This window comes from Patagioenas fasciata, chromosome 5 (assembly GCF_037038585.1).
Source record: "Patagioenas fasciata isolate bPatFas1 chromosome 5, bPatFas1.hap1, whole genome shotgun sequence".
In the NCBI taxonomy this organism is placed as follows: domain Eukaryota; kingdom Metazoa; phylum Chordata; class Aves; order Columbiformes; family Columbidae; genus Patagioenas; species Patagioenas fasciata.
In genome coordinates this window covers 71,326,764-71,343,597 of record NC_092524.1, presented here as the reverse complement: position 1 = coordinate 71,343,597, position 16,834 = coordinate 71,326,764, and the positions used below count along the sequence as shown (strand labels likewise).

At 54.1% G+C, this 16,834-nt stretch overlaps 1 protein-coding gene across 3 annotated transcripts in view; it reads left to right on the top strand.

The window, feature by feature from the left end:
• The window catches only part of LRFN5 (leucine rich repeat and fibronectin type III domain containing 5), a 43,991-nt gene that overhangs the window by 17,207 nt on the left and 9,950 nt on the right, over positions 1-16,834 (top strand). The gene's annotated exons all lie outside the window — the stretch shown is intronic.

Below are 16,834 nucleotides of genomic sequence, written 5' to 3'. Positions count from 1 at the left end.
GCCGCGCCCGGCGGCTCTGCAGGGCCGGGGGCACCGGGCAGCCTCCGCGGGACGGGTGAGGTCGGGTCCCCGGGGCTGGCGCGGGCCCGGGGGCAGGTTGCTGGAGCAGCTCATCGCAGGCATTCTCTGCCTCCCTCTCAGTTCAAACAGAATATTTTCATGGCTTCAGGGTTCCTGCTTTCCTGAGTGGTGTTCCCGGAGCTCTCCTGCCTGCTGTTTCTAACACAGCCCGTTTGCGGCTGCTCTTCCCCCAGCAGCTCCTGGGCGGTACCCGTGGTGTCAGGGTGGCAATGGACCTGTTGCTGATGCCTCCAGCAGCTTCCCCTGCTCACAGCTGATCCGAAGCGGCAGGGTGATGCTGGGCTGCTGCTGCTGCCCGGTGCTGGTCCTTGGCCCGTCACTGTCACAGCCGAGCAGGTCCTGGTGCTGGCACAGGGACATACCTGGTGTCCAGGTGTCACCTCAGGAGCCGGCCGGGCTGCCACTGCTGCCTCCGACGGGTCCTGGGGCACTGTGGCTGCTCTTGGCGCTTGCAGTCACGCAGGTGACACTGCCAGAAGAGGGATTTGTGAGTAGGAATGGAGCTCTGAGGGGCCGGGTGGCTTGGCAGGCGTCTGTGGCAGCCGAAGCGCTGGCTGGAGCGGCTCGTCCGGCCCGGGCAGGTGCCAGACTCGCGCCCGCGGCACGCCCGGCCGGCGCGTGGGCAGCGGACGTGGCACCGGTATCACCGCAGAGAAGCCTTTCGTATCAGTGAAGTGTGCAATCCTGACTGTAAAGCGTAAGTGCAATAAATAGAGGGCATCTATCTTTCAAAAGACTTAAAAGAAAGTCCTGTTTCTGGGAGAGATGTAACATTACGGCACTCTCACGATCGGTGGCACTTGAAGTGCTGAGTGGCGAACTCAATTGAAAACGACTGTCAGTGCTGTGAGCGCCGGAGTGCGGCCCAGGCGTTGCCTGCTCCTGCCTGGCCCCGCGCGGGGAGACCGCGGTGTTTTGTTTTTCCCCGTCTCCCCCACCTCGTTTTTAGTTGCAAAATTTAAGAAGAGCAGAGAGCATAAGAGAGAGAAAAAGGATGACTTTGACATCAAAGCTGGAAAGTGTTGGATTCCTTATTAAAAAAAATATTTTCAGTAAAAGGCTTTCTTACTGAAAGAAATCCAATCAGCATCAGTTCTTTGCACCAGAATTTAAGTGCATGAAAAAATATTTGCATATCTCAGCCTTCAGTGCAACAGGAGGCCTCAGTTGCTTTTGCTTTTCTGTTGCTTTCTTTAGTACAGTGAACCTTACAAGAAAAAAGCAACAATTAGCAGCAGAAGTCGCAATGTTGGCAAAGGATGGGGGCAGGCTCAGGGTCGCTGCGGGAGGTGCCGCGTTCCTGGCGTGGTTTCCAAGGCCCACGTTGTGTCCCAGCCGGTCCGCTGGGAACCGGCAGCCTCTGTCTTGGGAAACTCCTTGGAAGCTTTCTGAGTAAACTTCTATGCTACAAAATGCCATTGTTTGGAGTACAAAATGCTCCACTCCACGTGGTTCAAGTCTGATGGCTCTTTTCTTACACCTGGGGCAAGTTTTGGCGTGGCCTGCCCCAGGCTTGGTGCGGTCCCTCGGCAGCTGCTCCGTGAGGAGCCGGTGCTGCGGGTGCTGTGGGGCAGCAGCTCCTCGGGGTGTCTGTCCGTCTGTCACCCCCATGTAGATCTGAGGGATGTGACCTGGAGAGCGTGTGAGTGGTGGCCGGTGCTGCTCCCTGTGCTGGGGACACGTCCAGCCCGCTGGGCTCTCCGGCGCGTCCTCCCGCCTCCTCTCGTCAGGCTCCATTCTGACGCGGTGCTGGGGTCGATGAGCGTGGTGCCACGTGCACCACACCACGGAAAACACATTCCTGTGCCCAGGAGCCTAGGAACGGGGAGGGGCAATGCCTTTCTGAAGAGGACATTCTGGGGAGAGCAAAGTACCGCCTTTGATTTCCCTGCGTAATTTAAGGATAACTCAATTAGCTTCAGTAGAGTCATGCTAATTTACCTGCGGTAGAAGTTTGAGGTTTCTTGTTTCTACAAGCATTTTTCCGCATAATGCTGCTCTTTCTCCTTTTGTGAAAAAGGAACTGTGTAATTTTCTTGGTATTAATTAAGATAAGAGGGAATTATACCTAAATGTATTCAATGGAAAATACGGAAGTTTAAAGCATGCCCGAACTCCAGATGGAGATCGCCGGGCTGGTCGCTGGTGGAGCCGGGGGTTCTGTGGCTGTCTGACACGGTGACACAGCCGGGGGTGCAGGCTGTGGAGCCTCTGCTGGTCTCATGGATTTATCTCCGTTACTCTTTGAAAACCGTGCGAAGTGGGGGAGGCCCGCGCGGGGCGGTGGGGCGGGCAGCACCCAGGGGCGTGCTCTGTGCGTTACATTCGCGTTTGGAAACCAGCAGAAGATTTTGCTCTTCTGGCAAGTGCAGGTTGCAGGGCAATTCCCGCGAGTTTTGTAACGCAGGAGTTGCCTTCCCGTGTTGGCCTGGGGGCACCGCGCTGCTCCTGCGAGCGACCGGAGCGCAGTTTGGGTGGGAAGAGCTGGGAAAAGGCCCTTGGGATCTCCCGAGGTCTCTGTCTCCTCCAAGGCTCCACCGACGGCGGGGATGGGGGCCCAGCTGGATAAAGCCGCCGCGTGGCCGGGGCGCGCGGGGCAGCCGGGGCCCGGCCTGGCTCCTCACCGAGGTGCCGCACATCTGGCCACAGCTGGGGCGGCTCAACTACGGCTCAAGAATAGGTGCGCAGCCCTCGCGAGGCGTTGCCGTGGCTGAAGCCGGGATTAGTGTCAGCTTGCGGTATGGATGGGTTTGGGGGGTGGAGGTGTCCATTTATCAAGTGTTCGTTTCACGAGTTTAACAGAAATCTTGCGACAGCAGCATGGTTGATCAATTTTTGAAGCAGCAATTAAAATCTAAACTTCTTTGCCAAAGCCTTAAGTATGTCTCTTATCTAAAATGCTCAGACACATTGCTGAGTTAAGAACATTAGGACCAAGAGACCCATTAAATTATCTGGCACAGAAGAGATAGCTATAAAATCTGCAAACTGACTGGATCTCAGCTGCAGATTTGATGGTATCTTCTTTATATACTAAGATGTAGAAAAGGAGGGAAAAGACCTTTCAGAATAGCTCCTTTGGGTTGGGAGTTTTGAAAGCGGCTAAGGATTTCTATTTCTTTTATTCTAAAAACTTGTGTAAGGTATTTTTGATCTTGTCCAGTGAAGGGAAACCTGCTTTGTGTATTTTACCTTTTCCATCCTACAAGGTGTTTGATCTGTCTTTTGGAATAAAACCAAAAAGATACTGTTCTGTCAGCCCTTCCCTGATTAATTAAAATGATCTGTGATAATTAGATTCAGAAACTGTTCAAAACTGTAACTCAGAGGTCATAAAAATAATGACTGTACAGCTTCTGTATGTTTCAGCGATGCTGTTCATCAGTGATCGGGGTCTCTGCAAGTCCTGAGCTGTGGTTTATTAAAGGAAATAGCCTCACGTTACGTTGTAGGCTTTCTTTATCAGCCAAAGTTCAGTGCTTCATCACCAGTGAGCACTTGTGTCGACACTGCCCCAAGTAGCCTAAATAACATGGTTTATTAATGTGAAGCAACAGAGGAAATGGCCAATTAACACACAAAACAACGATGCACTTGCTTAGGTGAACACCAGTGTAAAACCGCGGGCCCAGAGCAGCTGTCTGGGAGCTGGGAGTCTGGCGGGGGGCCGAGGAGCTGGGAGCTTTTGGGGTGCAGGAGGAGCTGGTTGCTTTTGGGGTGCAGGAGGAGCTGGGAGCTTTTGGGGTGCAGGAGGAGCTGGGAGCTTTTGGGGTGCAGGAGGAGCTGGTTGCTTTTGGGGTGCAGGAGGAGCTGGGAGCTTTTGGGGTGCAGGAGGAGCTGGGAGCTTTTGGGGTGCAGGAGAAGCTGGGAGCTTTTGGAGCGCCAGAGGAGCTGGGGAGCTTTCGCGGTGCTGGAAGAGCCGGGGTGCTCTCGGGGTTCCGGAGGAGCCGGGGTGGCCGGACCCCGTTGCTCCGTCCCCCGGAACCGCAGGGCTGGCGGGCGCAGGTTGTCCCGTGGGGTGAAGGGCAGCAGGTGCTGCCGGAGCCGCCGTTCTCTGCAGCCTTTCCTGAGCCGCGGTTCTGCCAGACCAAAGGTTTCATTCCTGGCCCTGCTCCCCAGAAACAATTCTGCATGCTGAGGGACTGTTTTTGCACCTCTGTATCTTCTGAGGTCAGTGGAAGTTTTCTAATTGAGATGTTAAATATCCTTGGGTCAGGTACCAGGTGCAGAAGGGAATTACATTTTGGAACAAGTGAAAGCCTGTCATTGGGCTGGACCTGGCTGTAGGCAGAGAGAGAAATACCACCAAGGCTGACGCAGGAGAGAAAGAACTTTTCAGTGATTATTTCTGTTTGCCATTTGCAAAGAAGCAGAGAGATGCAAACTGACGGAGACAATGAGATATTTTCTACTTTTACAGGAACTAAGGAAAGGTTAAAATGTGACAGTTTAAGTAAGGCATTTTAAAAGTGGCAGAACTGGATAACTGGTACTCAGGAGTATTAAAATAATTGGCCAAGGAGCTCACCGAGACAGTAATGGTTTATTTTTAACAAATCCTGGAACACTGTGGACGAACCAGAGGAATGGGAAAGGCTAATGAAAATGGATAGAAAAATTAAACATGATTGGGTCTGGGGGGAATTGTGCTGTCAGCTCCTCCTGGGCCAGATCCTCCCCCTCCAGCCCCCGCTGGTTTTGCTCTCCTCCTGCTCCCGTGTCCTCGCTATTTGCACCACAGGCTCTTCCCGCGGACCTGGTGATGTGGAGCAGTTGGAATCTCCTGCCCTTCCTGCTCCCGAAGGCACCGGCCGCGCTCAGCCCCGCTCCCGCATCCGGCCCGGCAGTGGCTCCTGCCTGGATGCTCGGTCCTGCCTGGACGCTCTGCCTTCCTGTTTCTGGAGTGTTCCCAGCTTTACAGGGGCTCAGCGTCTCTTGCTCAGCTCCCAGTTCCTCTCTGGGGTTATCCCTGAGACTTCAGTCTCCTTTCTACATCAGAAATAGGAGGTTACTTGTCTCCCATCTCTTTCCAAAGCCGAGCATCTCTGTGGCCCAGCATCTCTGTAGCTGAGCATCCCTGCGGCCGACCATCGCTGTAGCCCAGCATCCCTGTGGCCCAGCATCCCTGTGGCCCAGCATCTCTGTAGCTGAGCATCCCTGTAGCTGAGCATCCCTGTGCTGTCCTGACCCACCCCTGGCAGACAGCACTGGGTCAAGCGGCTGCAGTTCAGCACCTCTGCCCAAGTAACCCTCTCGTTTCTGTGTTTCCTCTGACTCTGCCCAATCCCCAGTTTGCTGTCTGTTGTGCTTCCAGAGCTCAGCTAACACTTTGTGCAGCTTATTATTACTTCAGTTGTTTTTCCCTATATCGGGAAACCATAAATATGTATTTCAGGGCCGTCGGTGTTTTCAAGCATGCAGAGCACTACCTCCTGAAGAAACTCCCAGCAGCAGATTTGAGCCAGAGGGAAGATTGAAAAAATAGTTTCTCCCTTATGGCACGTTGAAAGTTTATCTTTTAGGTGAAATTGCCCAACCCTGACAGATGTATCTGAAGTTTTAAAAAATATGGGTCCCACTATTTCACTGAAACTGTCATCCTTGGTAGGTGAAGGAAAATATTTCCTTTAGTAAGCCCATTGATTTCCTTTGGCTCTAAATACAGACCAAGATCCCCTGGTTTCCTGGTGCTGTTGTGTTCACATGGGCCGCAAGCTCTAGTGTTCATGTTCCAATCTGAGCCGTTTCAGGCTCCGCTTTGAGGTTCCGTGTGTGGCCGGAGGGAGCGCTGGGAGCCGCGTCCCCTCTCTGGCTGCACCAGCCTGTGCCGGGATCCGGGCATCGCCCCCCTTGGCTCTGCAGGCAGGTGTGCGCAGGTGCAGACAGATGCAGGCAGGTGTGGGCAGGTGCAGACAGATGCGGGCAGGTGTGGGCAGGTGTGGGCAGGTGTGCATAGGTGCAGGCAGTTGCAGACAGATGCGAGCGGCTGTGTGCAGGTGCAGGCAGTTACAGACAGATTCAGGCAGATGTGTGCGGGTGCAGGCAGTTGCAGGCAGGTGCAGACAGGTGTGGGCAGGTGCAGACAGATGCAAGCAGATGCGGACAGGTGTGGACGGGTGCGGACAGATGCAGGCAGGTGCAGACAGGTGCGGGCAGGTGCAGGCAGGTGTGGGCAGGTGCGGGCAGAGCACAGCCCTGCCAGGGGCTCTGCAGGGTGCTGTCCCCAGGACAAAGCCCCGAGGCCCCTCCACCTCTTGTGCTGAGGGCGCTGCCGGGAGCCGGGGCCGCGGCCGTCAGTGCCCATCCTGCGAAGGGGGATTGCTTGGGCTTCCAGGCAAGATAACGTGGTGGATTAATTAGATAGTTAAGTGCTAATAGCAATTGAGAAGACATGTACTTGCTGTATGCCCCTAAGTTTGAATTTATTAAAACTCCTTTCTGTATGGCCTATTAATTTTTGATGACTTTAGATAAATTGCACTCAGCCTGAAATAAATTAAAATAAGTGCATATAAATCATTTACTATTCTTGGCTTCTGCAAAACAAATTTCCATTTCAGCTCTTGTTGTCCTTCTTTTATTACATGTTTTCTGCCAGAGCACATCATTCGTTATTGTGATGAAAATGTTTTATCTCTGTGCGATTCCTTGGTTTTGCCTTTGAAGTGTCAAGGCTGCTGTAGACGTGGCACATCTTATATCATTTCAGCAGCTAATTTGACCACATCTATTTTGATTTACCAGTTAACAGGCCAGACCTAAATACTAAATAGGTATTCTTTCAGAAGAGAGATCTATGGTTTGTACCCAGTATTTCTTGATGTTAAATTAAACTTTAGAACTTAAAATCCAGCTTATGTTTTATGACTCACATCCACAAGCCGATGTTCAGGCAACTGTAGGGGCAACCCTAATAAATGCCCGTCTGGTTGTAGATCGTTTAATTTACTATATGTTTATGTGAGTATACAGTGACTAAAAAAAGAATTGGCCGCAGTTAATCCTGCAACAATTGCAAGATATTATTACTGGGGTAATAAATGTCCATCTGGAATAAATCATTGTTAATTTACTTTTCGTTTAATTTTGTAGACTGTGCAGAAGTGAGGAAGTGGAAGAAATGAGTGGTTTGTACAGTGCTTGATAGAGTCTACAAACTGCTCAGGCTTGGAAATCCGGTTACGGCCAACACCCCCGTTCTACTGTGGTAGGAGGCACTGGCGACCTCCCTCTTGGGTGGTGCTGTGTCGCTGCTCTTGGCTTCTCTGGATCCAGCTGCACGTGGGTTTGGTGGCCAGGGTGGCTTGGGTGCAGCCCCGGGTCCCCGCGTCCCCTTCACACCCGTCCCCTTCACACCCGTCCCCTTTCGGTCTCTGGGCTGATGCCCATCAGTGAACACAGGTGTCGGTGCAGTGAAAACCTTGGTGTTTGCTTGGTAAAGGAAACCTTGGGAATAATATTGCTACATTTTAATCACAGCAATAAGTTAGAAATTGCCAACATTAGACATCCTGTACTGACATTCGATGGCGGTCAGGAACGGATAATTTCAGGGACTTTGAGGACTGTGTGTGGCAGGTGCTGTCAGGCAGCTTGTACATCCAGCCCCCTGACTGCCTGGGGCCCATTTGCTCACCATTACTGGAGTAACTGGAGGCTGTACATCCCTGACTGCCTGGGGCCCATTTGCTCACCATTACTGGAGTAACTGGAGGCTGTACATCCCTGACTGCCTGGGGCCCATTTGCTCACCATTACTGGAGTAACTGGAGGCTGTACATCCCCCTGACTGCCTGGGGCCCATTTGCTCACCATTACTGGATACCTGGGATTCGGGTGTGGACCCCGGGAAGGGGTGTGCGAGATGCTCGTGTGAGGGGTGACTGCGCCCGTGGCCGCAGCCTGGCCACCCGGCACGTCGGGCGCCGCCACCGGGCAGGCTCGCGCCGGAGGGGGCTCCAGGCTGGCAGCGGCCAGTTCAATACCTATGTTCTGATAAGTTAAATGCTGTTTTGTTTGAACGGTTTTCACAATTATTCACTATTCACTTAGGTTTGCTCGCAGTTTTAATCTGTGCAACTAATGCCAATACCACAGTCAGCGTTTAGGAGATTGGTGTAGTGTTTTGCACGGTGATACCTCAGGAGCTGGAAAATGCAATAGCTTGGTGTTTCTGACTTGAAACCAGAATGTTTGATTGCTGAGGAGCTTGAGGAGTTTTTGTGAGAGCCCCCTGGGCAGAGCTCGGCTGTTCGGGTGAGGGGACGGGGCTGGTGGCAGCGGGGGTCGCAAAGGCAGCTGCTCGTGCTGTGTTTCCTGCGCTGCATACAGAGAAGGAAGGATTAACAATGGCCTTTTACAGAGGGGCGCTGGCAGCGGAGCGGTGCGTGTGTGAGCCAGCTGTGCGTGCCGGCTCTGCAGCCCGGAGCCGCGCGGGCAGCCCCGGCTGGGCCGTTCTGTTAGCGTGCGCTTACGCCAGGTGCGAGGGGAGAATCATGGAGGGGTGGTGGGCAACTCAGGTGGTGAGTCGGTTGTTGGTTGGTAATCACTAATGTACACTGGTTTGGAGTTGCCTTGGGAAGCTGGTCCTTCACTGGGAGGGAACTCTGCTGGACCAGGAGGATGTAGTGCCAAGACTTTCTATTGCAATGACAGGGAGGAAATGCAATGAAAAAGAAACAAAATAGGCTCTCAACTGCACTGTCTTGAGCCCAGGGTAGTTACACAGCTACAGACATAGTGCATGGGGCTTTACACTGGACAGATGGGAGCGGGAATGGCTCCCTTACCTTTTATAAGTACAAATGAAGCCAGGAGATGGTTTCCTCTAGGGGTCAGACAGCTGAAGCCAGGGGCTGAGTGCCCAGGGGAATGGCTGCAGGGGGCCGGGCCGTGCGTGTCGGGGGCTGCGGGGACCGCCCAGCCGTTCTTCTCACGGCACAGCTATTAATAAATTACAGAGCTGCAGTCGTGTTCCTGCGCTGCCGCGTTGAGTCATCCCATGTATCACCCTCGGCTCCTCGGCTGCGATACAAATGCCTAATGAGCTGCCTGTGCCGCAGCCCCGCATGTCGGAGTTCTGCTTCCTCTAGGACTTGTTCAGCATTTAATTCACTGCATTTCAAATGCATTCGTTTTAGCTGGCGATGGTGGGAGCTGAGTTGCCTTGTGAATAGCTTTCGCATGTGGCCATGGGCTCAGGGCCACGCCAGCCAGCAGGTGTGCAGAAGCATGCAGAAGCATGCAGGAGTGTGCAGAAACGTGCAGGAGTGTGCAGGAAGAATGCTGGAAGCATGCTGGGAGCGTACAGGAAGCACGCAGGACTCGCGCTGGTGCCTTCTCTGCCCAGTGCAGGGGACTCGCGGTGGCAGCTCGGTCACGCTGCTGTTAGTGTGCGGCAGGCAGCTGGTGGCGAGGGTGGCAGTCCCTGCGTGCTCAGAGCGGCTTGCTGGGACACACGTGTGTGAGAGACACAGTCGGGGGGGAGTAGCGGGGAGCAGAACAAAAAGGGAGAGCAAACCGTGTTCCTGGAAACCCCTGTGTCCCTGCCGCGTTACCTGTGCTCAGCCCGGTGTCACCAGGGTGTAGCTGCTGGTGCGGCCCGTGTCCCGAGCAGTGCTGAGGGACGGCTCCAGCACCCCTGGGAAACGTGGCACACAAAGAGCTGTGTCAGCAGAAGTGAAGGAACCAGGTGTCCGCGCGGTGTCCGTGTCCCCGGCTCCTGCTGGCAGCCCCTCGGCTGTGACCGGAGCCGTGCTCCCTTTGCGCTGGGCAGGGGACCCTCCGTTAGTTCTACCTCTTTGACGACCTGGCATGTTGAGTGTTGTCTGCTTCAGACGACATGAAACAATTCTAAAATAAAGTGATTTAGAAGCAAATAAAAGATAATTACTCTGTTTTTCTCCCAAATTTTGGAGCTTTATGAACATGTTTGTAGGCTGTACTCTGCAAGGGCAAGAGCTGGAACATTTTATTGTGTGGAAGACAGATGAGACAGAGCACAAATCCAGAACCAGAGCTTTCAAGGAACAGTATGCATTGTGGCAGGAGATGCAGCCTCCCGGTGTGCAGCGGCAGCGCTGCCCGGGGCACTCGCTCTGAGCCCGGCTCTCACCTGGCGCCTGCTGGGGCAAGGCTGGTGCTGCTGGGGGGAAACTGACGTCCCAGGGACACGGCCCTGGGTGTCCCACCGCACCTGAGCGGGGCTGGGATGGACAGGTCCTGCCCACCTCAGTGGCTCTGTCTCTGTGGAGGGCTCTGCCTTCACCTGGGTTTCCTTTACATCATTTCACATTATTTCCTGAATAAGCTGTACGGCTGTGATGAGGTGAGAGAGGTTTTTCACCCGGGATGCAGGACTGTGGTACGATATATATATGAAGGTCCTTTGAGGTCAGTGGCCAAACAGGGGATGGGAACTGAAGAGGGATGAGTAATTTTAAAATCAATAGTGGCAGGCAGAGATAATCATGTCCCACGTAGCAAGGCATGCCTGTGGAGGTTAAAGACACGCAGGAGGTCTGGTCTGTCCCTGCGAGGGGCAGATGTCTGCGCGGTCACGTTTGCTCTGGGCTGCCTTCTGCTTCCAGCATCAAAGCGCAGGATGAGATGTCCCAGTGATCCCATTTTGTGTGGCAAATCCCCTGTTCCCTGTTCACAACACCGGTGCTCACCAGGTGACTTTGCAGCAGTTGAACTCTAATACTGCAAACCACCAGTGTCCCTGTCCTTTCACACCCTAGCGCTTGGTGCTTCTGCAGGGCCAGGACAGGGTGGTCCATGTGCTTGGGCACAGGACACCCGTCCCAGCTCTATCTCTCCATTCTCTTTGAGGATGTGACAACCCCTCACTGCTTGGCTGCTTCCAGGGCAGACAGGCAACTGAGGAATGTGTAAAATTAACAGTGATAATGAGCTTAGTGTCCTTCTGATGGAGCCCAAGATGCAGCTTTTCTTGTACCGCAGCAAACCCCCAAGGCTACTTTGGGCTGTTACGTGTTTTTCCAGGTGGGTGAGGAGCTGCACACCCAAAATAGCCAGTTCTTCCCCTCAAGTCCGTGTCAGCACCCTTGTCCCCATGGGTGCCTGTGGGTCCCTTCCTCTGCTGGTCCTTCAGCAGGGACTTCAGCGCCCTCAGTGGAGGGTCTGGACCGGGTCGGCCGTTTGAGGCAGCGCCATCGCTGCTGCCTGTTCGAAGTCACGAGAACATAAACTGGGAGACTCGGGTCACAAGGACTGGTAAGTAATTGAATTGTGGTTCTGCATGTACGTTTATAAAAGAAAACATCTGAAACAGCTGACCAACTCCATGTGGAAGGTTTTTTGCGTGCGTGCTTGAAATCTGCTGGCAACTTTGTGAACTAATTGAAAACCTCAACAATGAAACGTGATAGGATATATTGTGAAATATGCCAGAGCCAGGCGTTCGGAATTAGGGCAGCCCCAGCTGTCCTGTCTCACCCACGTACCAGGACAGTGGTGGGATGTGTTTGGAACGCTGAGGGGTGGTTCAAACCCCTGTGCCGGTGTCTCAGCGGTAGCAGTGGCCGGTGACAGTCGCACTGGTTCCTGCTGTTTCCATTAGTCCCACGTGAGCGGTGGGGTCAGCCTCTGTCTCACCACCCTGGCCTTAGGGGACAGGTCCGTCATGCCCAGTAAGTGTTGGTCGGCTTCTGCCCGGAGACGCTTGTGTCCCTCCTGAGCTCCTGTTGTAGCGCTCGTGTTCGCCTCTGTGTGCTCTGTGCCTCTCACATTCCAGCTCCGTCCCTTTCCCTGGGAACAGTGTATTTTTTCTAACAGGTTAATATTTGCACTCTTCTTCAGAAGTTTATCTGTGCCAATTTAGTAAATGGTTAATTGATTAAAAAAGCAATTAAGAAGTTAATATACTGACAGAGTGGGCATTTTGTCCTGCTATAAAGTAATGACTGTTCATTATCTCAGCTGTTCAGGTGACACTGTCCCAGACCAAAGCTGAGGGCAGCCGGAGTCGGGGTCCCTGAGCTGGTTCTGGCTGCCAGCGCTGCTCTTTGTCGTGCCGGGCCCTGGCTGCACGGTGCTGTGTGCTGGTGGGTCTGCCAGCCTCCTGAGAGATGCTGGGGCATGGAGACACACACCAAAGTGGGCCCAGGCGCTGGAGAGCTGCTGCAGCCCTGGTGCAGCCATGGCCATGTCTGGAGAGCTGCTGCAGCCCTGGTGCAGCCATGGCCATGTCTGGAGAGCTGCCACAGCTCTGGTGCAGCCATGGCCATGTCTGGAGAGCTGCCACAGCCCTTCACCCCGTCTTCTGTCCTTCCTTGCCCTCCTTGCTGCCATTACTTGCTGATTTAAGCATCCTCTGCCTCTGGAGGCTCTAGTTTCCATCTTTGCTGTCCACAGTGCAGCATTGTGGTCATGTTATTTCTTTCTGGAGAAAACCAGTTGATGTTCTGCCTCAGACCGAACTGGAGAGGGACTTTGTGGCTTGGCTGAAAGGTCACTCCAGCCTGAGTTTCCAGCTCTGGCTCTGTGGCTGCCCACAGAGAGCTCCAGAGGGTGGGATGTGCTGGTGCGGCCCTTCCCCAGGAGTGCAGGCAGCAGACAGGGGGTGCTCAGCGCTCCTTCCAGCCACAGTGCCGGTGTCCCGTGCTGGCCCCGGCCCCCCGAGGGACAGCGTTTTGTGCCCAGCGTTGCTCCCTCAGCCACCTCCTGCTGAAGAGCCGCTGCCAGCCCTGCCGCCGGGTCCCGCTGCTGCCGGCACCCCAGCCACTCCCCCTTTCTGCAGCTGGGGAAGGGGCCACCTCACCCTTCATTTCCAGCGCGGTGCGAGAGCAGCAGCTTTGCTCTCCGATGTCAGCCGGGCGCATGGATCAGTCTAGAGCTTACTGATACCAGTTCTTCTTTCTCTTGGAATCTCTTTAATTAAAATAATGGTTATTGTTCACTTTAATCTTGCGAGTTTAGACCTCATTACAGGGAGAAAAATTGCCTCCCAGAATGCACTGTTTTGCACACGTATCGTTTGCAGCTTAAGGCCGGAGGGAAATGGGAGCAGCTCGGCGCAGCAGCTCATTAGCCAGCTGCCCCAGCGCCGGCTGTGCCGCGGTGTTTGCAGGGACGTCACCTCTGGAGCGCACCTGAGCATCAGGCACGCCAAAGGAGCCGGGAGCGAGCGCCATTTGATGTCCTGTGGCTTTCAAAATTCCCAGAGGTCAGCAGGGCTGCAGCTGTATTTGTTTTAAGCCCTTTAACAAAGGCTGTGCCACAGTTATCTCCTCCGTACCATGCCTCCCGGTGGTGATTAACCTGCTCAGTCCTACACCAGGTAATACAAACGTCAGGGAACCAAACCAGCACGTCCTCCTCACAAAGCCATAGGCAGGCTGGGCTTCGAAGGAGCTGCCTTGCGGCTGAGGGCTCCTTGGTGCCCATGTTGGGAGATGTTGCTCCTCATCGGTGTGAGAGGCCTTTGGGGCTGCTGGAGCACCTCATGCTCACTGCTGGGGCAAGAGTGCTCCTGGCCTGTGGTCCTGGCCAGTGGTCCTTGTCCCTGGTTCTGGCCGGTGGTCCTGGCCCATAGTTCTTGTCCATGACCGTGGCCCGTGGTCCTGGCTGGTGGTTCTTGTACGTGGTCCTGGCTGGTGGTCCTTGTCCGTGGTCCTTGTCCATGGTCCTGACCGGTGGTCCTTGTCCTCTGGTCCTGGCCCGTGGTCCTTGTCCATGGTCCTGACCTGTGGTCCTTGTCCGTGGTCCTGACCTGTGGTCCTTGTCCCTTGTCCTGACCGGTGGTCCTTGTCCATGGTCTTAGCCCGTGGTCCTTGTCCATGGTCCTGGCCCATGGTCCTTGTCCCTGGTCCTGGCTGGTGGTCCTTGTCCCTGGTCCTAGCCCGTGGTCCTTGTCCATGGTCCTGGCCCATGGTCCTTGTCCCTGGTCCTGGCTGGTGGTCCTTGTCCGTGGTCCTTGTCCCTGGTCCTGGCCCGTGGTCCTTGTCCGTGGTCCTTGTCCCTGGTCCTGGCCCGTGGTCCTTGTCCCTGGTCCTGGCTGGTGGTCCTTGTCCATGGTCCTGGCCCGTGCAGCGGCTGGGCTGCCAGCAGAGCCCCCGGGAAAGCTCTTGGCAAGGTTCTGTCATCTGGGTGTTTATGTTTTCTCAGGTGCTTTGTTTCCCATTCAGCAGAACACTCAGGCGTGTTTACAAACCATTGACCTTTGTGAAATTGAAACTCCTTGTTCTCTGCTTAAGTACTTTTAGCAGCTCGTGTGCTATATATCACAGCATCTTCATTTATATGCACCCATTTTAGCATGGCTGCAGGATGCCTTTGGTGACTGGTGCCAGCCATTTCTCCATCCTTCATCCTCAGCAGGTGCATATCATCTCCTTCTAGACTATTTTTTTCTCCCACCATGAAATTGCATTTGCAAAGACCTTGAAAATCACAACTTCTGCGGAGGCCTGAAGGGGTAGGAAGGCAGTCAATAGCTCCTGTCATGACCTCAGTGATGACAGATTATGTCTGAGCCAGGCGCCGTATCAGCAGCTGGCTCTGAGCAGCTCCTGGTGTGTGTGTTGGGTTTCCCTGGCACATGGACTTTGTGTAGCACCTCCCATCTGAACAGAATCGGATGCAGTGGAAATCGTTTGCTAATTAATTAATGTCTCCTGGATCCCACTGCTTCCGTGTGTTATGTAATTCACAGTATGCAAATGACCCTTTGTAGCTTAGACACATCAGCAGATGCTGCGCTAAGCACCATAAAACCCATTGCTCCCAAAGAAGACAGGGGCAGAAAAACCCCGGCAAGCCACACCTCTGGAAAAGAAGCAATCACAGCCTTGTGTACATGACATTTAATTCCCATGTCCCATGGATCAATTCCAGGCAGAAATTTCAAATTCATTAGCTCTTTACATGACCCCAGTTTGTTGCTAGAACTGGTGGTGGTAGTTTATTGTCACATCCCACTGCCGGACAGGGCCCTGTGGGGTATTCAGGTGGTGCTGGGCAGGGGGCTTTGGTGTGACTGTGCCCATGGGGTCACTCCAGCTGTGCCCCACGCAGTGCGGGTTGCTCCAGCTGTGCTGTGCATGGCCTGGGGTAGCTCCAGCTGTGCCCCATGTGGGCTGGGGTCACTCCAGCTGTGCCCCATGTGGGCTGGGCTCTCTCCAGCTGTGCCCTGCGTGGCCTGGGGTCACTCCAGATATACCTGAGGGCTTTGGGATGGCTCCCAGCACTCCAGCAGTGATAGCCCATGCTTGCAGTGCCATACCCAGTCAAAGACCTCATTTTTGTTGTTGTTTTCTTCCAATATGGACTTAAGAGCTGGAATCAGTAGCCATAAAAACCCATAGTCTCTAGAAGTATTAGAAAAAGAATAAATTGATAGTGCTGAAAAGCAGGGTTTAGAGGCTGATATTTTCGTTCACCCTTTTTGCAACTTTATGTTGGCTCCTCTTTGCATGGCATTGTGAATGGATTACGGACAGACTGGGCAGTAGGAGCAGTCATTATTCTCACGTTATACGTCTTTAAATATCCATGACAATTCAAGACTCCTGCTTACAGCTAGCTGTGAAACTTTATTTTATTTTAGATGAGCTTCATTAGTACATTTCTGGGATGATAATGTGTCTGAGTAATCTGATCTGTACACATATAGTTTGATCAGTCCCAAAGGGAGCCGAGTGCTTCATTTCCAACACGGGGTCCCGCCGGGGTCCGTGGCTGCTGCTGCACAAGTTCCCTCAGACACAAAGGTACTTCTCAGCGGGACTGTGCCCCCCCCGCCTGCCTGCTGCATGGGGGAGCATCCACCGTCCCACCCACCCACCCACTCCGTGGGGGAGCATCCACCGTCCCACCCACCCACCCGCTCTGTGGAGGAACGTCCACTGTCCCACCCACCCACCCACTCCGTGGGGGAGCATCCACCATCCCACCCACCCACCCACCCACCTGCTCCGTGGGGGAGCATCCACCGTCCCACACACCCACCACCCGCTCCGTGGGGGAGCATCCACCGTCCCACACACCCACCCGCTCCGTGGGGGAGCACCCACCGTCCCACCCACCCACCACCTGCTCCGTGGGGGAGCACCCACCATCCCACCCACCCACCCACCCGCTCCGTGGGGAAGCACCCACCATCCCACCCACCCACCCACCCGCTCCGTGGGGGAGCATCCACCATCCCACCCACCCACCACCCGCTCCGTGGGGGAGCATCCACCATCCCACCCGCCTGCCGCCCGCACCAGGGGACCGAACATGGAGCTGTGCGGGAACAGGCGCTGTGGCTCTCGTGGTGTAGTCACTGATGGATGATTTAATTTAGCTGGTGTGGGCACTGCTGTTCTCGCCCTTGTTTCCATCCTCTGTGAGGATCCCGGTCTGGCGATGTAAGAGATAAGGCTAATTGAACTGTCAGGCTTTCTGGGGGAAGAGTGCATGCAGCGCTGCTGGCTGCGGCAGCCGGGAAAACAGAGATGATCTAAAATTAGTCCGTGTTCCATTTTTATTTAGATCCCTGTTTTGTGGGGGCTTTTCCTGTTTGGTGTTGTGGGGTTTTTTTATTTGCATTTTTTGGCTTTGAGTGACATAAAATTAGCTGCTTCTGAGTTTATTCTGAAAATAGCATTAAGAGCTTAAATGTTAAGTGGAGATGGCTATAAACCCATTGAATTGCCATGATTTAGAGGTCGCTGAGAGTTTTAGCTCAGCAAGTGAAGCGCACAGGAAACATCCCTCGTTTTCAGTACGTGAACGGCACGATGGC